This window comes from Chiloscyllium plagiosum, chromosome 24 (assembly GCF_004010195.1).
Source record: "Chiloscyllium plagiosum isolate BGI_BamShark_2017 chromosome 24, ASM401019v2, whole genome shotgun sequence".
In the NCBI taxonomy this organism is placed as follows: domain Eukaryota; kingdom Metazoa; phylum Chordata; class Chondrichthyes; order Orectolobiformes; family Hemiscylliidae; genus Chiloscyllium; species Chiloscyllium plagiosum.
This window is the reverse complement of record NC_057733.1, coordinates 35,679,750-35,705,794: the sequence shown is the minus strand read 5'-3', so window position 1 is coordinate 35,705,794 and position 26,045 is coordinate 35,679,750. Positions and strand designations below refer to the sequence as shown.

Here is a 26,045-nt window from a genome sequence, read left to right as displayed (position 1 = left end):
AAACATTAATGAAATAGCCTGTCTGCTTAACTTGTTAAAAATGGTGCCTTTGTAACTGACTGATGTTTAGTGCCGTTTGCCTGATTAAGCCATGTTACAGGTGAAATGTGGTTAATTGCTGTCAATTCTACACAAAGTCACTTATAGCAGAAGTTGAGGAAACATGTTTATGGCCAGCCAACCAGAACACTGAGTATAGTTGCATTTCACCAAACATCCCTTTTTCCATAAAAGAAACAAAAAGAGTTTGACTAAGTTATCATTTGCAATTACAAACTATATAAAAATTACCAAATATATGGTCAGAAATAAAATTGCCATTCATTAACAAAATAGTTTTTTAACTCTGGTCAGTTCCAATTTAATCAGTTTCTGCACATACATGCCATAAATAGACTTTAACTCATACAGATCGCCTAACGATATCTGTGCGTGTTGCCATTGCCTGTTCCTGTGGTAGCTACACATTACTTGGATAAAGCGCTTTCTCCAGAGAGTATAATTTCCTTTGTGAGTGCTATGGTCATGACAATGATGGCTTATCTATTTCTGTTGCTTAGAATGATGGACTTCTTGGATTAATGGTCATTCTATACTCTTTACATTTTGAGATCACTTCTTCCAGATCCCTTGCCTACAATGAAGCTGTACAGAAAGATTAATGGACATTTTATTTTCAAATACAGCTTCCATTGTAGTCAAGCATAGATGCCTGCAGTTGCAATGATATATCTAGTAATTCATATTTACTACAAAGATTTGAAGTAACATCTTCTCTATGCAGGCCCCAAATTACTGTGTGGGTTGAACTTTGTCAAGAGTGTTGAATGTTTGCAATACAACTGGCTCTCCAATGCTCGAATTTGACTATGACTGCAGTTATGTCAAAGTGAAATGTGTCTTTCTGAATTTTCACCTTGACCTTGCCACTCATGCCTGATACCACTTCATGCTCTGGCTTTAGTTTTTTTTTTGCTTTTGGAACAGCAACATGGATGTGCAGTGTCATTAGTTTTTACACTGGACTACTTTCCATAGTTTCAGGATGTGTATTTTTTCCTTTAGGAGTTGCCTTCTACAAGCCCGTGCTAATTTTGCTTGGATTTCTTTGTGATCCATTTGGCAATTTTCAGCAAGGAGACATCCAAGAAGTGAAAATATGTTTATAATCTTCTAGGATCTGTTCAGCAGTCAATCGATCAGTGAACCGCAAATGCTGTAAAACCCTCGAGTTCATTTAGACTTTGTCCAAGCTTTAGATTTACTTCAGCTCAGGTGAGTGGATTTATCTTGATGTTTATCTGGAACTTCATATGTTCACACTTCTCATTGTATTGCACTTGCAGCTTCATATGTCCTCTTGCATAAGTATGATGTCATCATAAAGTCTGAAACGTATCTTCTGCAGCTTTATTTTTGGGTCACTGTTTTGAGTGAATTTGCACATGTCTATGAAGTTCATGATGTTGTATGGTGTCTTTCTGGCACTTTTTTTCAGTCAGCATTCTAACATTCACAAACCCTTTATTATGCTTGGACCTAAGGATGACAACCTGTTGTATGTCATACGATGATTTGTCAGAATCATCAGTTAGTATCTCTCTAGCAGTCATCTTTATAGGCTCATTTTTAATTAATTACACACTTATTGCATAGTTTTATCACAGAGTAGGTACAAAAAAGCTCTTGTTCTGTTTCGTATCTCCCCTTTCATTTCCACAGCAGCAGAGTAGAATATTCACTGCCTTTTGATTCACCCAGTAATTTAAAGTTGCAAACTCTTGTTTTAAATTTACTTCCTTGCTGTTGCTTTTCAGTAGCTCTCTCTTTCAACTTTAAAAATCCACAGTTTTAGCTGCACCACTCTGGCGCAATGCATCAAGTGGTTTGTGTTTAACAGTTAACATCAGCTGCACAAAAGGGCCCTCGCAGCAGGATTATGGCAAGCCAACCAGTACACAAGGGTACGATTTTACTTCTCCAAATCTGGATGGGACCATTCGCCACAGCAGATTTGCCGCCGCCGATTAGCCACAGCCCTTTGACCGCCGAGCATATCTAAACTATATAAAATTGTCGTTAATAAATTTGTGCTGTTTCAGTAACAGCTTATTTTCATTACAGGAGAGTTTTTTTTAAGCTTGTATTTTTTTTTCCAATTACCCTCAAGTCTTCAAAATGGAAACAGAAATTATTAGTAAATGTGGAAATAAGAAGTTTTACCATGATGGTTTTATATATGTTTTTGATAAACTATCCAAGCGTGATTCAAGTATTAAGTTTTGGCGATGTGAACAAAGGGGCTGATGTAATGGACGGATCCACACCAAGAGTGGCACTATGATAAAAACAATTAATGGACACACACATTCCCCTTCCGCAGCAAGTGTCCAAGTTGCGAAAGTGAAAACAAGTTTAAAACATCGTGCAGAAGAATCGCAGGAAGTACCTAGTGTTCTTATTAATGAATATGTAGCTGATGTCCCTCAGTCAGTCCTAGCATCTTTACCAACGACAAGCAGCTTAAAGAAATTAATTTGACGAAAAAGGAATGGTATTAGTTTAGTACCACCAAACCCTACTGATTTTCAGCATTTGGTGATTCCAATTACACACAAAATATATAAGCTGGATAACGGAGCAGAAAAAAAAATTCTTTTGGCGGATAGTGGTCAAGGAAGTAATTGTATAATCATATTTGGTAGGGAATCTTAGATATATCATTTAGCAGAATCAACGTGGTTTGTGGATGGTACGTTCAACATAGCCCCTATTTTATTCTCTCAGATATATTGTACTTTAGCAAAAAGACTTGATGGGGTTCATGTAATATTGTTGCTGAAAATGTGTTGCTGGAAAAGCGCAGCAGTCAGGCAGCATTCAAGGAGCAGGAGAATCAACGTTTATGGCATAAGCTCTTCTTCAGGAATCTAATATTGTATATACTTCTACCAAATAAGCAGCATTCAACGTATGTATGCATGTTTGAAATGGTGAAGTCCTTGGTACCTAATCCCAGACCGCAGTATTCCATTGTGACTTTGAGCAGGCAGCTATCAGTGCTATGAGAGAATGTTTTCCTGAAGTTAGAATTAGGGGCTGTTTCTTTCATTTGGAACTAATTATGCATAGACATATTGCTGTAGTTGGAGCAACTCGTCAATACAACACTGATCCTGATTATGCTTTAAAAGCAAAAATGATAATTGCTTTGGCTTTTGTGCCACTTACTGACCTTGATACCTATGTAGAAGCACTCGCAGACTTTTTGCTTCAAGAACTACAACCAGTACTAGATTGGTTTGAATTTAATTATATTGGACTCTACAATAGACATGGCAGTAGCCGAAGGGCACGTTTGTTTCCCCATGATATGTGGTTGGTCTATGAGAGAACAATAAATGATGAAGATCGCACAAATAATCACGCTGAAGCTGCTCATCGGAGAATCGGCAAGATTTCTATATGGAACAGCTGACAGCAGGTTACCCACCACAAATAAAGCTAAAAAAAATCGAGACGCAGACAATAGAATAAAAAAAATTGCTCTTGAATATGGTGAAAGAGATTGTTTGGAATATCTTAGAGGAATAGCACATAACTATCAAATGAACTAAAAAATTTCAATGTTTAATATTAATGTGAGATTTTACTGCCATTATAAAGGTTTTTAAAATATATTTCCTTTTTCTGGTTAAAATTTGTAACTCATTTTTATATATAAACCAATAAAATGATATTTATTTTACTTTTTTTTATCAATATGTATTATGTAGTTGTATAAATAAAGGGGATTGAGAAGTATGAAAGAACAGGTGGGAGGGAAAACAATCAGCACATATATATATTTCTGGTGGTGAATAGTCTCCAGAGGTCAAACGACCCCAGTGGAGAAACGCTGGTGGAGAACTGGCAGTGGCTAATCAGCGGCAGCGAATGTGCTGTGGCGAATCGTTACCAACCCCTCCAAACAAACCAGCTGCCCACAATAAACATTGGTGGCATAAGCAGCCGGGGCTGTATCACCAGTTTTTCCAGACTGGTTTGGTGCTAAAACGTTATTAAAGTTCATATGGAAGAGGATGTGGCGCTTGATTTCCAAATTTAGTTGATCCCAGCAGCAAGAACTTCGTCCAGTGTCTGTATCTCTAGCTCACAGATGGACTCTGCTTCTTAACTGTTGTCCAGCCATCCCTGGTTGAAAGTGTATATTTTGTTTGTTGGATGAGAGAAGGATCTGGCCCTATTGTAATACTGACAGGCTTGGAATTTCCTGAAATGGTGTAAGTTTTGCCAAACTCTGAGCAGGAACTTTCTGAGAATTTCATCACCATTGGTTAGAAGAAAAATACCATTATTCATGCACATTCCACACAGCATATTTAAATCATAGAAGAATAAAAACTTTTGAATCTTTAGCACAAATCATTCCCAAGTCTTGAAGATACATTTGCAAATATAGAAAATTCGAAGGCACAGTTGTTTTGGTCAGTGTTGAGTAAGTGGTACTTGCTATCCATTAGGCTGACAGCTCTCACAGGCTGTCTGCGGATATTTGAATGGTAACGTGGTTATTGGGCATCATAAACAGTGTGACACACTCTGAGACCTTTGTAGTCAGAAAAGGCAATACAGGGTGACCCCTGGATCCTCGGGTCCAGTTTCCGTAGTTTCAGTTACTCGTGGTTTACCGCGGCCTGAACATATTACAGGGAACCTTCCAGAACCAGGGAGTGGGCATCTGCCGGGAAGGTAAGTTTTCCCATTTAAATGAATGGGTTCACACCTATCTGCAGTTTTGGGCTTCTGCGGTAGGTCTTGGAATGGATCCCCTGTGGTTGGGTGGGGTGGGAGAGCTACTGTACTGCAAGCTGAATTTTCCCTCAGGTGATGTGTTAGGAATGGAAGGCAATGGCTTCACTATTATTGCTAGAGCAAACTTTGGACCACTGTAGCTTTCTGTGAAGAGAAATTTAAAGAATTCTTTTAAAGTACCAGGAATATAATGTTGGCCCTGGTTTAAATTCAGGAAAGCAACAATGGGCTGCCTTTGCATGGAGTGAATCTATGTTGATGATCAGCAAGGATTTAGTGGGATCAAAGAAATTTGAATGCTGTATGAAACAGGCCTAATTCAATCATGCCCAAATTTGCATAATCTTTTATGTCAAAAAAAAGCATTGCACCAGGGTTACACCATTGCTTCTATATATAATAGTGTCCATACTTCCATACTGTGACTGTAAGACTATATAGCAAGTGTTATGATGTAAGAGGCATGAGATAAAGACTTTTCATTGTTTCAGCATTAGTCCCCAGGCAATTGCAGGGTGAAGCACAAAGAATCACCCCTGGTGGATGTGCCAAAAATGTGCTGATGTTTTTGAAAATGTTAAGATAACAAATGTTTACATGATCGCAGGTAGTACTGCTTGGAAGGAATTATGAAGCCAATATAAAAGAACTGTATTAAACTCAGACACATAGTCCTTAACAGATGGTGCATCAATGATCCTAATAACGTTTAGTTGATATTGGTTCAGTTTCTCAGTCATGAGGATCAATGAATGTCTCCAAAGCAGGTTGCAGAATAGATATTTGGATCAAAACAGTCAAAACTTGGATGACACATTTTTCTCATTATGATGTGGTGATCTTCCAAAGTTTTGTGATTCTTTGACAAAAATGTGTTTTATTCTAAATGTTTGGACTCACGGCTAAGCACTTCATCGGTAAAGAAGTCTTTTCTCCAAAGAGGTAGTGCAGCAAGTCAAATTGGGGTGGATTTTCAGCTTTCCTACTTGCAACAAAGACTTGCATTTATATAGCAGCTTCAGTGTGATGAAATGTTCTGAGGCACTTCACAAGAATGTCACCAACAACATTTAGCACAAAGCCAGAGAAGGAGATATCAGGCAAGTGACTGAAATCAGGAATCAGGTTTTCCAAGAGCCTTAAAGGAGAAAAGAGTTGGAGAGGTAGGGAGGTGGAGGCAATTCCAAAGCTTTTATCCTAGAATTCTGGAGTGACTGATTTAAAAACAAAATATAAAATGCGCAAGAAAACAGAAATGAAGAATTGCAAATATCTTGTAGGTTTGTAAAGCTGGCACAGGTGACTGAGACAGAGGCTTGCAGCAGTCCTGTACTGCTTGGCTGAGAGTGGATAGTATATTGGGCAGGAGAGGATTAGAAACCTATAACAAAGCATACCCGTTTTCCATATGTTAATTCCAAGAGAAATAAAATCAGATATTGGCACCATTCACTGTTCTACCAAACCACAAGATCCACTCCCCTTTACAGTGTTACCAAACTGCAGACAGGCTCGCTATAGCACGAGAATCTGCTTGATAGTGTGAAAAATTGCCTGGACACGTACTACCCACTAAAAGCAAGACAAGTCCAATTTGGCCAACAACCAATGCATCCGCCTGCAATTTATCATCAGTGAAACGATGAAAGATACCACTGATGGTGCTCTCAAGCAGCACTCATGCAGCAATAACCAGTGCTCAGTTTGGATTTGGTTCAGGCTTTTCGAAAAATTCATTTTCAGGATGAGAGTATCGCTGGATAGGCCTGCATTTATTACCCAGAAGCCTGTTATGAGTCAACCACATTGCTGTGAGTCTGGGGTCACATATAGTCCAGATCAGGTAAAGAAGGCAGTTTCCTTCCCTAAAGGACATTAGTGAGCCAGGTGGTTTTTATCTGACAATCAACAACACTTTCATGGTTATCATTAGACTCTTAATTCCAGATTTTTTATTGAATTCAAATTCTACCATATGCCATGGTGGGAATCAAATCAGGTTTCCAGAACGTTACCTGGGGTCTCTCAATTAACAGTGCAGCGATAATTGCCTGCTCTAGGAGGTTATTTGGCTACTGACCTCATTAAGGGCTTGGTCCATACATGGACAAAAGAGCTGAATTCCAGAGGTAAGCGACTATCTGACTGGTGATGGTAAGGACTGCGGGTGGAGAGTCAGTTGGGCAGAAGAGGATTAGAAACCTATAACAACCTAACCCTAACCTGAACCCTATCACAATGGAACTTAAAAAAAAGATTAAAAAGGAAAAAGAGTTCATGAAAAAGCACGAAAAAGTAGAATAAAGGAAAACACAAGGATGGTTATTAAATATAAAAAGAACAAGATAATAACTAAGGAAAGAGTAGGAGGTGTGAGGGACAATCTATGTGTGGCTCTGAGTGTGTGGCACAGACCTCAATGAATACCTTGTGTTATTCTTCAGTTGGAAGACTCTGAAATATTAGAAGAAATTAACATAGAAGAAGAGGTCCAAAACAGTTTAGCATGCTTAAAAGTAGATAAAACTACAGCCCAGATGAGATATATCCCAGGCTGTTGAGGGAGGGAAGAGATATCAGTCATTTTCAAATCTCTGTGGCCACAATTGAGGTGCCACAGAACATAAGGACTGCTAACATTGTCACATTATTAAAAACAGAAGGAAGGGACAGACTAGAAAATTATAGACTAGTCATTGGTGAGGAAGCTATTAGAAAAAATTCTGGAGTGACAGAATATATCTACACTTGGATAGAATTAATCAGGAGTAGTCAGCATACATTTGTTCAGGGAAGGTCGCAATTGAGAAGTTTGATATAAGTTTTTGAGGATTTATCCAGGGATATTAACAAGAGTGATGCATTTGAATAGGCCTACATGGACTTTAGCAAAGCTTTTCACAGGTCCCGCATGATAAAATGGTCAAGAAACTAAGAGCGCATGGGATCCAAGGCAAAGTGGCACAACTAATTGAAAATTGGCTGAGAGGCAGGGAGCAGAGCATGATGGTAGAGTGATGTTTCTGCATCTGGATGTCTGTCTCCAGTGGGGTTGTATAGGGCCCAATACTGGGGCCATTGCTGTTTGAGGAGTACATTATGATTTGAACTTAAAGATTGGAGCATGATAAAGGAGTTTCTGATGACATAAAAATTGGTTAAGACGCCATATAGTGAGGAGGATAATTGTAAACTGCAGGAATTGAATTGAATTTATTGTTATGTGTACTGAGGCACAGTGAAAAACTTTGTCTTGAGAGCAATACAGCCAGATCACAGAGTTAGCATAGATAGTAAATAATAGGTAATCAGCGGCAAAGACAAAAACACAGGTACAGGCAAATGTTAAGAGTTTTTGAGTCCATTCAGTATTCTAACAACTGTAGGGTAGAAACTGCTGCGAAACCAGCTGGTGCATGTGTTCAGGCTTCTGTACCTTCCCTCCAATGGTAGAGGTTGTAGAAAAACATTGCCAGGGTGTGATGGATCTTTGAGAATGCTGGCAGCCTTTCCTTGACAGCGGGCCTGGGAGATAGATTCTATAGATGGGAGGTTGGCCTTTGTGAACAGGGCCGAGTTCACCACTCTCTGTTACCGTTTCCGATCTTGAATGGTACAGTTGCCATACCAGGTAGTGATACATCCTGACAGAATGCTCTTGATAGAGCACTATAAAAGTTGGCAAGGGTATTCACCATCATGCCAAATTTCCTCAGCTGCCTAAGGAAGAAGAGACTTTGTTGGGCCTTTGTAAGCAGTGTGTCCACATGAAGAGTCCAAGAAAGCTTGTTATTGATGACCACTCCCAGGAGCTTGACACTCTCCACTCGTTCTACCTCTGTGTTGTTGATATGCAGGGGGGGCATGAGTAACATCCCACCGAAAATCAATAATGAATTCCTTGGTTTTGCTGGCATTGAGAGCTAGGTTGTTCTCAGTGCACCATTTTTCCAGGTCTTCCACCTCCCATCTGTAGTCTGTTTCATTGCCATATGAGATTTGACTGACTATGGTGGTGTCATCAGCCAACTTGTAAATGGCATTGGTCTGGTATTTGGCGACGCAGTCATGGGTATACAGTGAATGCAGTAGGGGGCTGAATACGCACCCCTGAGGGGCTCCAGTGTTGAGTGTTAGTGATGATGGAATATAAGGATATCAATGGACTGGACATGTGGGCAGAGCATGGCAAATAGAATTCAATCCAGAAAAGTGAGAGGTACATTTGAAGAAGGCCAAGAAGGGAGGGATTTTTGTCTATGAACAGTGTGATCCTTGAAAGTACTGAAGATTATGCACATATTCCTAAAGGTAGCAGGATAGGTAGATAATGTGATTAATGAGGTCTATGGTATGCTTGCCTTTATAGCCAATGCATAGAATATATGATCAAGGAAGTTATGCTGGGACTATACAAAATGCTGGTTAGGCTGCAAATGGAGTACTGAGTGCAGTTCTCATCATCACATTATAGTGATTGTGATTGCATGAGAGAGGGTGTAAAGAAGATTTACCAGGATGCTGCTTGAGCTGGAGGTCTGAGCTATGAGGAAAAATTGGTTGGGCTGGTGCTGTTTTCCTTGGAGCTGCAAAGAATGAGAGGGGGCTGTTGAGAGCCCTCAGATAATGAGGGCTTAGTTAGAATTCATAAGAAGGAACATTTTCCATAAATAGACATGATGGAGTTTCATTTAGATAAATGTGAGGTGGTGCATTTTGGAAAGGCAAAAAAAGGGCAGGACTTATGCACTTAATTGGCAAGGTCCTGGAGAGTGTTGCTGAATGCAGAGACCTTGGAATGCAGGATCATGATTCCTTGAAAATGGAGTTGCAGGTAGATAGGATAGTGAAGAAGGCATTGGTATGCTTGACATTATCAGTCAGTGCACTGAGTGTAGGAATTGGGAAGTCATGTTGTGGAAGACATTGTTTAGGCCACACTTGAAGTATTGTGTGCAATTCTGGTCTCTCTGCCATAGGAAGGATGTTGTGAAACTTGTAAGGGTTCAGATAAGACACCTGTATTTCATCGATAAATAAAAATAATAACTAAACTATTAAAACCACCTCTCCAGAATTTGCACAAATGCATCAATAAAGTTTGAATGCAATTACCTGTTTCGAGCAGTAAAATAAAATATCCATTGATTCAGTTAACTGTGTGAATCCAGGCTTTGTAGCTGCTAACACATCTGTTTCATTGACTTTTGCATGTACATTGACTTTGAGGCATAGAAAGGAATTTGCAGTCTCCTGTGTGGAGGAGTGAATGATAGATTATTCACAAATATCCTGAAGACATCCACTGAAAGTTAATAGGTGATAAAGCAACTTGCCCCTTAGTACATGTTACGATGAAAATGTATCTACTATGTAAAAGTTCTGGTATGAAAATTAACACCAACAGCACTCACATGAAGCCAATGAACTTTTTCTTCGATTTTATTATTGTCTGTACTCCAGAAGTGTACTTTTAAACACTTTAACTAAGATAGTTAAAAATGCAGCTAGTTTTTGTTTTAATTTTTGAAATGTTAAAGACATAGTCCACATATGACAATAAATATCTCTCTCCATTACTGAGAGACTATTGGTTGTATATAGCTTGAGGGAAAGCACTCCACAGGCATGGAGGAGGCATGGCCTCCATGAATTACCACAGTCAATAAAGGAACTGAACCTATGTTGCTGGCTTTGCTCTGCACCACACTCTAGCTAACCAAGCCCTCTGGTAAAGGCATTGAACCATGGAAGAGTTACAGTACAAGAAGATGCAACTCAGTCTTTCATGTCCATATCACAACTAGATACAAGCCACTCACCAGTCAAGAGTGGGGTGCTGTAAAAGCACTGCAGGTTAGGCAGGATCCAAGGAGCAGGAGAATCGACATTTCAGACAATAGCCCTTCATCAGGAATGTGGACTATTTCTTTAACTTTTCAAAAAATTAAAACAAAAACTAGCTGCGTTTTTAACTATCTAAGTTAAAGTGCTTAAAAGTGCACTTTTGGAGTGCAGACAATTACTTAATAAAGCCACTCACCATCCAGACTTGAGAATGTATCACTATTTCTTCAATGTTGCTGGATCAAAATCACAGAACTGCCTCCGTAACGTCATTAGGGATTGCACCTACACCAAAGGGACTGCAGTGGTTCAAGAAGGCAGCTGAAAAACACCTTCTCAAGTTCAATTCAGCATGGACCAGCCAGTGATATCTACGTCCCATGTGTGAATAAAAATAAAATGATACAGGTCTTACTGTCACTGTATACAACCATACGAATGACACCATTTTCCCACCCCTCCTCATTTACCTAGATTCGCTGGGATACCAACAGGTTTTTATTGCACAGGGCTGTAAGAATAAGTTGTATTGGTTAGGGTTTAGTTGGAATGGATGCAGGGAATACAGGTTGAAAACTGAGGTCCATAGATTTTTTTTGGGGGGTGTGGAGAGGTGTGCTGGAAGGTGCAAAGATATCCCAGGCTTTAAAATCAAGGCGTACGAGGAGGGGTGGAAACATGGAGTCAAAGCCAATGATCAACCATGGTCATATTAAACAGCAGAGCAGGCCTGAAGGACTGAATATGTTTTTGATGTTATATAAAAGTAAGTACAGTAGCTGGATTTATGATAATAATTAGCCATGATTCGTTTGAATGGCAGAACAGACAGAATGGATTGAATGGCCTTCTCTTCCCTTTTTAAGCAATCAGGGGTTCTCTCATTCCTCATCTCTTGCCAAAGTGATATTTGAATGAAATCACTTGTATTTGTTCATTTTTTTTGTTGCAGCACATGGAAAAGATTGGTTTGTGGAAGGCTGGATACAAGAATTAGGATTTTTAAAAAAAATTGGGTGGGGGGGAGGGGTGAGTTTTATTCTCCCTGCGGTGAGGATTGTTTTTGCTGAAAAGTGGTACATTTACTTTTGGCACCCAATTCACTCACTGTTAGATGTAATAAAACCTTCACACAGCATCAGACACTGAGGATAGTAGACTCTTGTTTAAATCAGCTCTGTCCATGGTCCCTAAGGATTTAATCACTGAATTCCATACAAATTGGGAACAGGATGAGTCCACTTGGTGCCTCAAACATTCTCCACCATTTAATAAGATGATGGCTGATATGATCATTCCATGTTCCTCCTTCCGCTAATAACCTTTCACCCACTTGCATATCAGTCTACCTCTGCCTTAAAAATATTCAAAGACTCACCTTCCACCAATTTTGAAGGAGAGTTCCAAAGACTCTTAGCTTTCTGTGGGAAAAAAATTCTCCTGATCTTTGTCTTGAATAAGGAACTTCTTATTTTTGAGCATTAACTCCCAGTTCTAGATTCTCCCACAAGAGGAAAGATTCTCCCAGATCCACACTATCGAGAACCCTTCAAATCTTATATGTTTCAATCAAGTTGTCTCTTAGCTTTTAAACTATGGTGGTTACAAGCGAAGCCTGTCTAACCATTCCTCATACGATAACCTGTGCATAAAAAGTATTAATCCAGCAATCCTTTTCTGAACTAATTCCAATGTATTTATATATTTATTTACATTCCGGGACCAATACTGTGCATAGAACTGCAGATGCAGGCTCATCAATGCCTTGTATAACTGAAGCATAACTTCTCTAGTTTTATATTCAATTCTCATTGAAATAAATGATCACATTGTATTTGCTATCCCAATTATTTGCTGTTTGCACATGCACCTTTTGTGATTCAAGCACCAGGACACCTGGATCTCACTGCAACTCAGAGCTACACAATTCCTCACTATTTGCCAGATCTTTGCTCATTCACATAATCTGGCTATATCCTTCTACATGTCCTCTTCATAATTACTTTGCTATCTTTTCTGTCATCAGCAAATTTAGCCTTTGGTCCCTTCTTCAAATCATTTAAATAATGTGTATGAAGGTTGGTCCCTGTGGCAGACCTCTCATTATATCTTAACAATTGAGAAATGGCTTATTTATGTGGACTTTCTGTTTTCTGTTAGCTAGCCAATCTTCTGTAATGCCAATATACTATTCACTGCATCATGAGCTTTTATTTTCACAACTTTGGTGTGGGATGTTATGGAATGCATTAATCCAACCACAGTTTCCCTTTATCCACAGCACATATTACTTCTTCAGAGAGCAATAACTTGGTTAAACATAATTTCCCTTTCACAAAACCTGCTGATTGCTTTGGAATTTTCCTTAATGCCCTGCTATAATGTATTTTCCTCGTCAGTTTTTGTTTTGTGGACTGGTTTAATGTCATGTTTCTAGATTTATTTCCGTTTTTGCTTAGTTTATTTTTCTTACCATCTTCCAGATTTTTAACACTTGTGTCCCCTCCTGTCCTGACGTTATAAACTGACATTCGATAATGTTATACAAGTGTTGATTACCATTAGGTACAATTGTAAAAAGGCTGTGGTTGCTTTCTAGTGTTTGTCCAAGTGGCCATTATTACCTCTCGACAGTGACATTGAAAAGGTTATTCGCATCCAGCTCTGATCTTTTTCCTGACCTCACTTGAAGATTCGAATACATTTCAGGAGGAAAAATTCAGTTGGATTTCTGCTTTTTTTTATAAAAAACAGCATTGTCTTTTTCACATTTTATGTTTACTATCATATTATTGTCTGTTCCTGCTTATTCCATCAATGCTTTTAATGTCAGTGTATTCAGAGGAGAGGAAGGAAAATTGGAAGTTAAAGAGAGCAAGAAGGACAGAAAATCATATTTCAGTCAAAGCGCTGTTGTTGGTGCTGAGGGAGGGAGATTAAACTTTGTGTTCCCACCTGCAGGTGTCAGTAACTGCGGTAAGGACGCTCTGCATGGGTAACCAAAATTTAATTAAGTCCTATTGAAAGCTCGTTTTTTTTTCATACTTAAACCTTTTAGCCCAATGTTATCATGTTTTCCATAGAAACTAATCAATTCTTAATTTAAAAGGTTTTTTGTAAAGTGTAGAAGGAAAATTATTTCCGGTAAAAATAGCCTCTGCTTTAAAGAGCTTAAACGGAATGGATTCTAGCAATGAAGGTTTTAAATTGCTTTGTCTGTTCCCCCGCTATTGAGGCAGATTACTGATTTATAATCCGCTTGAGTGACTCATTAATGTTTAAATGGCAGCCATTTGTGTTCTGCCGGGTTAATTAGCCTCCATTTGCACAGCTTTTTCCGTGTTCAGTTTTTTTAGAACTGCAGTCGGGTTTAGTTGCTCCCAGACAGTGCGAGAGGATATTTCCCTCAGCACTTAAGATAGAAATATAGCCTTGGGGATTATTGCTGTCTCACTTCCCCATATTTCTGGGTTTCAGTAGCAGCAACTAGTGAGGAAAGCATATATTGCATAAATTTCCCTATGTATATGTGTACACTTTCTACAGGAACACAGGCAAAGAGATACGTACACATAGGTAAATAAGCTTTGCCACTTCATTTATTTTAAAATGAATGTTGATCTTGTTAACATTGATGTTGCATAATGAATGCCCTCTGCAATGTGACCTGTATGCCTCTAAATCTTTTTAATCTGTCCATCCTTGTTTACTATGATTTACCTGAACTACTCATAAACAAAGCTTTTCACTGTACTTCAGCGCATGTGACAATAAATCAATCAATAAAAATATCTTATGCTGCTCTATTGAAATTGTTCAGTTCAAATGAGTGAAATAATTTAATATTTTACAAGCAAAGCATTACTTCAGTTTAATGGATGGTCTGTACATGCACATCACATACACAGGCACACAACAGACACACTATCGCGTACAAATGGTGCATGCAGCCACTGCACCACACACACCGTTCACACTCCATTAACAGACATATTCCACCACACGATGTTTGTGTTTGACATGTAGCACAAATCCAGCCATATGAGTACATGCCCTCATATACCTAAGACTGAGATGGGACCAGTGCACTGTGTTTTTCTAAACATACCATCCATGCATCACAACATAAATGTAATTGTTTTATCTTGGTCTTGATATAGACAATCATATAGGAGAAAGTGAGGTCTGCAGATGCTGGAGATCAAAGTTGAAACTTTATTGCTGGAACAGCACAGGAGGTCAGGCAGCATCCAGGGAACAGGAGATTCGACGTTTCGGGCACAGGCCGAAGAAGGGCCTGTGCCCGAAACGTCAAATCTCCTGTTCCCTGGATGCTGCCTGACCTGCTGTGCTGTTCCAGCAATAAAGTTTCAACATAGACAATCATATACCTTGTCTATTTTTGACTTAAAATGAAAATATTCATTAACCAAGTTTGTTCAATAAACATAAAACATATAACACACTTAGTTTGTAATATAAAAATATATATGTTTACCCCTCTAAATAACTCAAAACACAACATGCCACGTAAAGTGGAAAAATAATGTTCCTATCTGCAGAGATTTTTAAAATAAACTTTAGCCATTTTGTCTTCATTTTTAAGGCAAGGACAAAATTTGCAATGCTCAAATAGCTGTTGGTTTGATAAGGATCAATAGCCTGAATTCAATAAAAAATTGAAATTAACCACATAATGATGATCATGAATCCATTGTCAGTTGTCAGAACAATCTATCTGGTTCACTAATGTACTTTACGGAAGGAAACTACCATCATTACCTGGTCTGGAATACATGTGACTCTAGATGTGGAGCAATGTGGTTGACTCTTAACTATCCTCTGAGATGGGCCATAAATACTGACCTCGCCAGCAATGCCCTCAACCTATGAATAAATGAATAATTAATAAAAAGCCATAGAAGCATGAACATATATGTTGCTTGACACATACAGTTGCTGCTGGGGCCCTTTATAGACATAGGAAATATTGACAAACTTTTTCAGATACTTTTCATTTGAGAGTTGTTGGACCAGGCTTCCAGGTACCACACAGCATCGACAACAACAATATTTCCACAAACAGGAAATTTTGTGCCAAAATGAAATCACCAAAAGCAACTACTGCAACCTGACAGTCACTGCAACCAGGCATGGAGTAAGCAGCAAAAAAGCAAGAATCACAAAACATTGGACTACCACCAAATGTCTTTTGAAAAACAAAACTTCCACTGTCCTTTCTTTGATCCATCTTTTAGAAGAGCAGTCCAGGTTTCCATAATCTCTCAAATGCGGCTCAGTGTTTAGCACTGCTGCCTCACACAACCAGGAGACACAGATTCAATTCCAGCTTTGGGCGACTGTCAGTGTGGAGTTTGACCATTCTCCCCACGTCTGCATGGATTGCGTCCGGTTTCCCTCCACAGTCCAAAGATATGTAGATTAGGTGTGTTGACCATGCCAAATTGCTCATAGTGCCCAGGGATGTATTGATTAGGTGGATTAGCCTTGGGAAATGCAGGGTTACAGGAATAGAGTAAGGGGTGAGTCTGGGTGGGATGCTCTTTGAAGAGGCATTGTGGATTTGTTCATGGGAGTCTTACCAAGCCAACCTCCTTTAGGAAAGATGTTAGGAAACTTGAAAGAGTTCAGTCAAGATTTACAAGGATGTTGCCAGGGTTGGAGGACTTGAGCTATAGGGAGAGGCTGAATTTGCTGGGCTGTTTTCTCTGTTGCGTCGGAGGCTAAGGGATGACCTTATAGAGTCATCTTTTATAAAACCTTTTAGAAGATCATGAGGGACATGGATAGTTAAATAGACAAGGTCTTTTCCCCTTGGTGGGGGAGTCCCGAACCAGAGGGCAAAGAATTATGTTGAGAGGAGAAAGATTTTGAAAGGACCTAAGGGGCAACTTTTTCATGCAAAGGGTGGTGTGTGTATGGAACAAGCTGCAAGAGGAAGCGGTGGAGGCTGACACAATTACAACATTTAAAAGGCATCTGGTTGGGTATATGAATAGGAAGGGTTTAAGGGATACAGGCCAAGTGCTGGCAAATGGGACTAGATTAGGTTAGGATATCTAGTCTGCATTGAAGAGTTGGACCGCAGGGTCTGTTTCCGTGCTGTACACCTCTATAACACTATGACTCTAAATGTGACACTGAACTGCATTTGGAGAGATTAGGACAGCTGACACATCGATTTTAAGGAATGTCTAAAAGAAAGAAAAGATGTAGATAAGAAGTGAATTTAGGACAGGTACCATAGTGTTTGGAGCATGGGCAGCTGAATACCTGGTTGCCAGAAGAGAAGTAAATGAAATTGGGCTCCACAAGAACCCAGAAGTAGAGAAATGCTGAAATTTTAGAGGATTGGAGCAGTGAACAGACATTGGGAGCAGACAAGCCCCTGGAGTCATTTGAATGCAAGGATGAAACTTGCAAATCTGAGGTATTGCTGGTTAAGGAGCCAGTGTAGGTCAGCAAGCACAGGATGGATGAATGGTAATTGGTACAAACCAGGTTACAGGCAGCAGAGTTTTCAATAGGTATTCTACACACACACATTCATGTCACACATTCATCATAGCTGTATCTCTCAGCAATTGACCTGACTGAAATATTCTGTAGCAAGTTAATAGGATGAGTTCTTTCAAGCATAAAACCTCTTGATTACCTGGAAATCAGAGCTGACATTCCCTCCTGGAGTATTGAAATGAATGTTAGCTCATGTGATCTTTGAAAATAATGAAGAAGAGCAGGTGAAAGACCGATTTTGTCTCGTTGTTTGAGTTACATGTTCTAGTTTGATTTTGGAGTTTCCGTTAGCCAAAGCAAAGGTGAGTGTGGTTACTGCCAGGTGTGGAGGAGTCAAATGGCTCTCCTCTTCTCCATCTCCTTGTTTGGGCACAACAGTTCAATTCTCCCCCTTTTTAAAAAAGGCAACATGCTTGCTTGTTTTGAGTGTTTCACTGTTACCCTGCTGTGACTTTATAAGATACAAACAGATACAAGCAGGTAGTTCCTTGAGATTTTTTTAAAGAAGAAATAGCATTTATTATACTTAATACAGTCTACTGAAAAAAATTAAAATACTCCAACTTTCAAATAGACACTCGAAGTTCTCAAGCACACAATTAACTTACAGAATGGAAGGATAGGTTAAATAATTTTAAAAATCCAGGAAAATAAAAGCGCATATAACTCCTGAACTTTAGAGATGAGGTGGAGTTCCAGCAGAGTTAGCTGGTCCCCCTGAGTTCAGCGTCAAGGCAGTTGAAAGGTGTGGATGGAGAATTTCTCAGTGCTTACGATGAGAGCAGTTGCTGGGTTGAGCACATTTGAAAAATCTCTGTCTGCAGCACTCAGGGAGGGATGAAGAGCAGCAGTCGGAGCTCAAAATGTGTATGGAGATAGAGACCCCCACCCCGGGGAATCTTCCTTCTTTAGCATCTCATCGCTTTCTCATGGTCTACAGGGAAGATAGGTGCGTAAACAGACAAAGGGTAGTTGGTGTGTCACATGACTCTGACTATCTACATAGTTACATCAATTATAGTTGTGGTATTATGGATTTCAGGTTCATATCTTATGTTATTAAATTATGTCTGGGCAAATTCCTTTAATCGACAGAGTCCCATTGTCCAAGTGATTACGTGTATCTCCACCCAGTTGGGTATCCAGGTGATTGTCTGAGTGCTTTGTTAATTGGTACAAGTTGGACCCATTCATATTTCTTCAAGGCAATTATTCCTGTTGCAACTTTACAGACGGATTGCTTCCATTTCAATGGTTTTGCAATACAGAGTCTTACACTGATTCGAATGACAGTCATCCTTTACTGTGACTGAAATGTGGTTTCAGTCTTTTTAAAACATTCAGTTAGTGGCTTCTGGTAGGTAAATTAATAAAGTCATTTTTTTTATAAAGCACATTTTCACCACAACAGAAAAAATGCTGGTGGGATGAATGATGCAGTATTTGTGTCATCCTGTGAGGGCAGCAAAGATTATGTATACAAAACAAGCAGTCTCATTGTTACATTCCTCAATGTTTTTGTTTCCATACAAATGAATGATTCAAACCAGGAGTGGAGCACAGAGTAATATTTCTGGGTTGGATGGAATATATGTGTGTGTGTGCTTGCTGGGGGTGGGGAACCTTATTATCTCACTGCTGTTACGATACACATTGACCTTCGAGCTTTTAATCTGACAGTCAGGGCTTTAACATATATGTATCCATTTGTTAGCATTTCTTAAGGAAAATCAGATTCTTTTTGCTATGCATGAGGATTTTCTGTATTAAGCAAGTTAATTAGTTCAAAAGCAGGAGTGAAGGATGGCAGAAAGAAAGTGATTGCACTTGTATGTTTTCTGTAGGCACAGCAATAGTAAAAGAATGGTAAAAAAAGGAATAGGGTTGACTAGGGATCAAGAAGGCGAATACACATGGAGCTGTGAATGTGGCTGAGGGGTGAAGTGCATAGTTTGAATCTATCTTTACTGGGAAACATGATGTTATTGAGGCCATGGTGACAATGTGGAAACTCTATAAACTACAAGGGTTCAAAATTAAAATACATAGAATTCCTACAATGTAGAAATAGGCCCTTCGGCCCAACAAGTCCACACTGACCCTCCAAACAGTAACCCACCCAGACCCATTCCCCTACTATTTGACATTTACTCCAGACTAATGCATCTAACCTACACATCCTTGAATACTATGGGCAACTTAGCACAGCAAATTCACCTAACCTGCATATCTTTAGGATCATGGGAGGAAACCGGAGCACCTGGAGGAAACCTGCACCGGGAGAATGTGCAAACTCCACGCAGACAGTTGCCTGAGGTGGGGATTGAACCTGGGTTCCTGGCACTGTGAGGCAACAGTGCTAACCGCTGAGCCACTGTTCCTCCCATTATAGAAGAAACAGCAGATAAATAATTGGTACTTAAAGTTGACAAAGCACCAGGACCAATGAGATGCATCCAATGGTATTGAAGGAAGTGAGAATAGAAATTACAGAGCCACAATCTTTCAGTCGTCCCTAGACTCAGGTAAGTGCCAGAGGGCTGGAGAATTGCATGTAATGTGGTCTTGTTCAAAAAGGATTATAAGAATAAGCCCAGCAATTACAAATCAATCAGCATAACTTCAGTGCTGGGGAAGATTCTAGAAACAATTATTTTGGATAGAATTCCACTCGTTGAAAAGGCATGCTTGATTAGTAAGAGCCAGCTTGGATTTTTTAAAGAGAAAGTCATATTTAACTAACTTGCTAGAGTTGAAAAGATAATAGAGAGGGTTGATGAGGGTTTCATTGTTGATGTAGTACATGGAACTTCCAGAAGGTGATTGCTACAGTGCCACACAACTCGCTTGTGAAAAAGTTATGCCTCATGGAATAAAAGGGACCATGGCAATATGGGTACATAATTGACTGAGTATTAAGAAACTGAGAGTAGTAATCAATGGATATAGGAATGTTTGCAATGGAGTTCCCCATTCGGCCCATTGAGTGCATACTGACCCTCTGAAGAACTTCTCATCCAGATCCACACCCTCTCCCCATAACCTATATTTCCCATGGCTAATCCACATAGCCTGCAAATCCTTGGACACTACGGGCAATTTAGCATGGCCAGACCATCCGACCTGCACATCTTTGGACTATGCAAGAAATCTGGAGCTCCCAGAGGAAACCTACGCAGGCACAGGAAGAATGCGCAAACTCTGCACAGACAATCACCCGAAGGTGGAATCGATCTTGGTTTCCTGGTGCTGTGGGGCAGCAGTACTAACTACTGAGCCACCGTGCCACCCTACTGGGACCATTGCTTTTCCTGTTATATATTAATGATCTAACATTGGTGCACATGGAACTATTTCAAAGTTTGTAGTTGATACAAAACTTGGAAGTATTCAAAGACATCCAAATTGTGAATGAATTACCTACCAAGACAATGTAAAGCATTTCATGAAACACACCCGCTATATCATACAAGAAGGTCTTGGGCTAAAATGTCCAAGAAATCCAATTGACCAAAGGAACTCAGCATGTGAAGATGAGTCAATCGAAAAACAATGTTCCAACCATTACATGCAAACACATTAACAAAATCCCAGCAATGTCACAGCTTACAGATCCCACTCAGACAGGACATGTGGTTCACTGAACACACCATGTGGACTCTGTCAGAAAAACAGAAGCCTTTACCTCGACCCAAGTGATTTACCAAAAATGGAATGAACAGCATGCATTAAATACCAAGATTGGCAAAGGTGCAAGTGCACATGTCTTTCCTTTATGTATTTTCAGCGTGAGCACCTGAAACCCTTTATATCATTGATAAGCAAGCCCAGCTATGATTGGTCTACCTGTATACACAGACCTATGTATTAATATGACCCATGAGGTTACAAACCTGCCATTTACAACACAAGTGATTCCAGATCTTCAAACTGACGTTATGCATTTTGGTCCCAGTCATTGGCAGATCAGATTTTGTGAGCTGCATCTGTTGGTGACCAGTTGCAACAGCTCAAAAAGATCATCACCACAAGGTGACCTGAACACATTCAACAGGACCCCCACCTAGTGTGTTCATTTTGGTCATTCAGAAACAAACTAGGACTCCAGAGGAATGTAATCTTCAAAGACAAACAAGTGGTAATCCCACAAACTCTACGATCAAGACATGCTAGATCATACACACAGAAAATATTAAGGGATTGGCATGTGAACCCCTATATTGGCCTGGCATTAATAAGGACATCAATGGAGTAATCTAATCATGTGAAACATACCAATTCCATCAGCCTCAATAATCAGGAGGACCTCTTCCTCCACAAGAAATTCCTCTAAGTCTGTAGTGTAAGATTGCCATTGATATTATCCATGTCCAAGGAATGAAAGCCTCCTGGCAACTGACTACTTCACTAAATTTTCTTTTGTGTGACAGATCAAAGGAACTACTAATGCAATGGTTGTTGTCTCTTTGCGATATTTAGCATGTTTGGTGTTCCTCAGCAAATTGATTCTGACACCAGTCTGCAATACACTAGTTCATCCTTCCAAGTCATGTGCTGGTAACGTGGTATATAACACACTGTCTCTTTTCCTCTCTACCCTCAGTCTCATAGTTTTACAGAATGCAATGTTCATACAATAAAAACCAAGATAGTCAAAGGTAAAGAGACTTTATATGTTATATCTATATGCTATTCCATAAATTTACCCTCACTGACAACTTTCATGTTTGGAAGACAGTTCCACGCAGTTTTGTCCTCCCACACTGTCACCTTCTAACTATGTGCATGATGTATTGTTGCCAATAAGCATGCAGACTGTTATCTCAACATCATCCAGGACAAAGCACAAGAGAGCGAGACTTTCAAGTGAACACATGGGTTTGTTGAAAGCTCCTACATTGTGGCTACCCTAGGTCATTTCACATTGAAATGAGCAATAGTCAAATTCTGTAAAGAAATAAGCAACATATCCAAATTGCAGTCACCATGGCCATCACGTAGGATGAGGACTTGGATACTGACTAATCATGCACATCCATCTGTGGTGACAGATAGCACACTGTGAGTGTAGCTAGAGAGTCGAGTTGTGATCATTGTGTAAGGACTAGATCTAGTTATATTGTAAGTTCAACAAAGCATTATCTAAAGCTAAGGGAGGTGATGGGGGAGGGGGAGGGGGGAGCTAGTAAAGAGAAAATTGTGTTGTTACATAGATTCCAGACCAGACAGGCCTTGTACCTTTAAGGTAGTTATATGACATCACCACATGTGACATTCCAGTATAAAGCTATGCAACTCGCCTTCTGTCCCTCTGTGTATAATGGAATTGGTACAATACATTCAGTTAATCAGTTATGGTATTTGTAATATAAAATAACATCAGTCAGTACAGAGCCCAATCCCCCAGATTATCTAGTAAAAAATGTAAATAATGTTGCTAATAAACCTCAAGACATCTGGTTCAACTAAAACCTGATCATTTTGGTATGCGTTATATGAACTAACATATAGAGCAGCACTCCATACATATTACAATGGTGCTTGACCCAAGAAACTGTAATCCCTGAAGTTTCAGTTTCCAAACATTTGATGAGCTTTAACATTTTTTGGGCCTTTCACAAGACTCAATCTGAGTTTGTAGTAAAATCTGCCTCTCTTTTAAAATGTTGCTGGTACTGGGGATTTGGATCATAGCAAAAATGTTGCCTTATTGTCCTTCAGTTGGCCAACTATGCACAATCTAGAGACTACATACCTCTGTTCTCCATGTGTATAAGGAGAAAGTGAAGCCTACAGACGCAGGATAGTCAGAGTCGAAAAGTGGCACTGTGAAGGCACAGCAGGTCAGGCAGCATCCAAGGATCAGGAGAGTCGACGTTTCGGGCGTAAGCCCTTCATCATCCACATGTATTAGATTATCAAGCAATGAACTTTCATTCTGTTAACCGCAACTGGAGGAAACATAATACGATATTTTACAATGCTGTATTGTTAAATATGGGAGAAAAGTTCATGATTCCCTAAGAGGTAAGATATTTTCATACTGATACCTCTCCCCCTTCCTCCTCGGTTAAAAATTGAATGTCCTCTGGGCTTCTAAACCTTTCTGTCAGGCTCAGATGGAGTTCAGAGCCTGAATGTGTAGAAAGACTCACTCATTGTGATTTTACCCAGAGCTGCCCATGAATGACCGGAGGCTGGGCACACTGTCCAATCAGAGATGGTGGGCTGGCCCTCAAAGCTGATGACCCAATCAGAGGTCTTCTAATTCGAAAGTGTTGCAGGTTGCTTTGGAAATGAAGGTGAGCTTGTTTTATAATGGAGGTATTCTGTCTGCAAAGTTTTGAACTTTAATTAAAAAGTTGGTATTTCCAGCTGGGCCAGCGCTGTTTTAAGGGCAGGAAGGGAGAATCTCCTCCATGGGGCAGGCTAGAGTTCATGCTGCCTTCAGGCAGGATGGGAGGTCCCTTCTAGTGCTGTCTGAGACATTGCTGCCCAGCCTGGGCAAAGGGGTGCCACTTGCAGGCAGTTAAACAAGTCCCAGATCCTGTAATGTCAGCCAGCCTCTGTTAACAGGCCCTTAATTAGTTGGAATCATGGAATCACTACAGTGTGGGATCAGGCCTTGCAGCCCACCAACCCTCCGAACAGCATCCCACCTAATCCTTGTGACCCTACATTTCCCATGGTTAATCCACCCAGCCTGCACACTAAGGCAATTTAGCATGGCCAATCCACCTGACCTGCACATCATTGGACTGCAGGAGGAAACTGGAACATCCAGAGGAAACAGGGAGAATGTTCAAACTCCACACAGACAAATGTCCAAGGCTGGAATCGAACCTGGGTCCCTGGCATTGTGAGGCAGCAGTGCGAGCCACTGTGCCACCTTAGTGTTACCCACTATGTTTATTAGTGGATAACTGCCACACCAGATCCCACCTCTGGGAAAATGGATCCGGGGAAAAGAATAAAGACTATGGTGCTATTTTTAGCACTCATACAATTCTTTCCCAACCTCACTGGAGTCTAAAAATCAGTTCCTGCATATGTGATCATCTATTCTCATGTTTGTCTCTTTGGTTCAGTGCAATTTTGCCCAATTACATCCACTGGAACTTTTTGGCACATTTTATCACTTAAAGGTACAATATAAATGCAATTCATTGTTGTTGCCTTGTGTTACTGAATGTCACTTTGGGATTAAACTGTCTACACAGCGGCCACCAGTATCTGTACATATTTCTGTCCAGCAACCTGCAGTTGGTGAAATATGACTAAATGTGGGTTTCTTGCGTCTCAGACAGAAATACTGATTAAAAAAAAACATGTTGTTGAATGAAGATGGGCACTTCCTGTTTTATTTTGAAACTCACGATTGATTTGACATCTGAAATAATTGTGTTTTCAGATAATAAATGCAACTTGATAGCAATGAAAAGCTCAATTTCTGCAGATATTCCAATAACTTACGTTGCTTTGACAATTTGAACGACATTGCTAACCTTGAAACTCCATTTGATACATTTAATCAGATGTCAGCAACTGGAAAAAGGCTTAAAGTTTCATCTTGAATTTTGTTTTAAACAGTAAATTCACATCAACAAAGAATAGAGACATTCAGATGATATATTAATTTACGTAAATATTGCATGCAGTTTTGGTCTCCTTACCTGAGGAAGTATGAACTTGATATTGAGAGAGTACAGCAAAGGTTTACTAGATTGATTTCTGGGATGGCAGGACTGATATATGAGGACAGATTAAGTCTTTTAGAACTATATTCACTGGAGCTCAGAAGAATGAGGGTGAATCTCATAGAAATCTATGAAATTCTAGCAGGACTAGACAAGTAAATGCATGGCAGTGGAGTCCAGAACCAGGGGTCATGTCGAACAATACAGGTATAAACCATTTAGGACTGAGATGAGGAGAAATTTCTTCACTCAGAATGGTCAGCCTGTGGAACCTGCTACCATAGAAAGAAGTCGAGGCCAAAGCATTGTGTGATTTCAAGAAGGAGTTGGATTTTGCACTTAGGGCTAAAGAGATCAATGGATATGGGGAAAAAGCAAGATCAGGCCATTGAGTTGGATGAGCAGCCATGATCATAATGAATGAAGAATGAATGGCCTACTCCTGCTCCTATTTCCTATATTTCTAAAATTGATTGAATTTATAATTATTCAGAATAAAATTAGATAGCATACAGTGTTAGTCTCAACTCCAGTTTTGGAATCTCACTTGTTCTCTTCCAGATTGAAGCAGGGCGAAACTTTATGGAATGATAGAGATTCATCCAAGAAACCATTTGGTCTCTGCTGATACAGTGCAGCACAATCACGTTTTGGCAAGTAAGGTCACCACAGTAAGTAAGTTTTATCAGTCGATGCCAGAATCTCGTTAGAGAGAGATGACTGGTAGTTGCTTAACCTGAGGGTCACCACGTCTCTGGCAAGGAGAGAGGTTGAAAAGGAGAGTCCTTCATAGCAGCCATTAAGTTAAATGCTTCTTCTATTTATTCACAGGATGTGACATTGCTGACTATGCCAAAAGTGGACGTGGTGGACTCAGGTACAGTTACAACACTTAAAAGACATTTGGATAAATACAGGAAAGGTTTGGAGGGATGTGGGCCAAACGCAGGGAAGCAGGCCTAGTTTAGGTTGGGAACATGGTCAGCATGGACTGCTTGGGCCAAAAGATCTGTTTTCATGCTGTATGACTCCATGACTCTTTAAATCTAATTTATTACCATCCATAATTGCCTAGAGAGCAGTTAAGAATCAACCGCTGGAGTCACTTTTGGCCGGAACAGGTTAGGATGCCAGATTTCCTTTTCTAAA

At 39.8% G+C, this 26,045-nt stretch overlaps 1 long non-coding RNA gene across 1 annotated transcript; it reads right to left on the bottom strand.

The window, feature by feature from the left end:
- Positions 1 to 355: 355 nt before the first annotated feature.
- LOC122562169 lies at positions 356 to 23,039 on the bottom strand. Its single transcript, XR_006315257.1, has 5 exons — positions 22,955 to 23,039; positions 15,445 to 15,549; positions 10,859 to 11,033; positions 9,931 to 10,068; positions 356 to 2,063 (listed from the first exon to the last, which is right to left on the bottom strand). It is a non-coding gene; the product is annotated as an uncharacterized LOC122562169 (long non-coding RNA).
- Between the last annotated feature and the right edge of the window lie 3,006 nt (positions 23,040 to 26,045).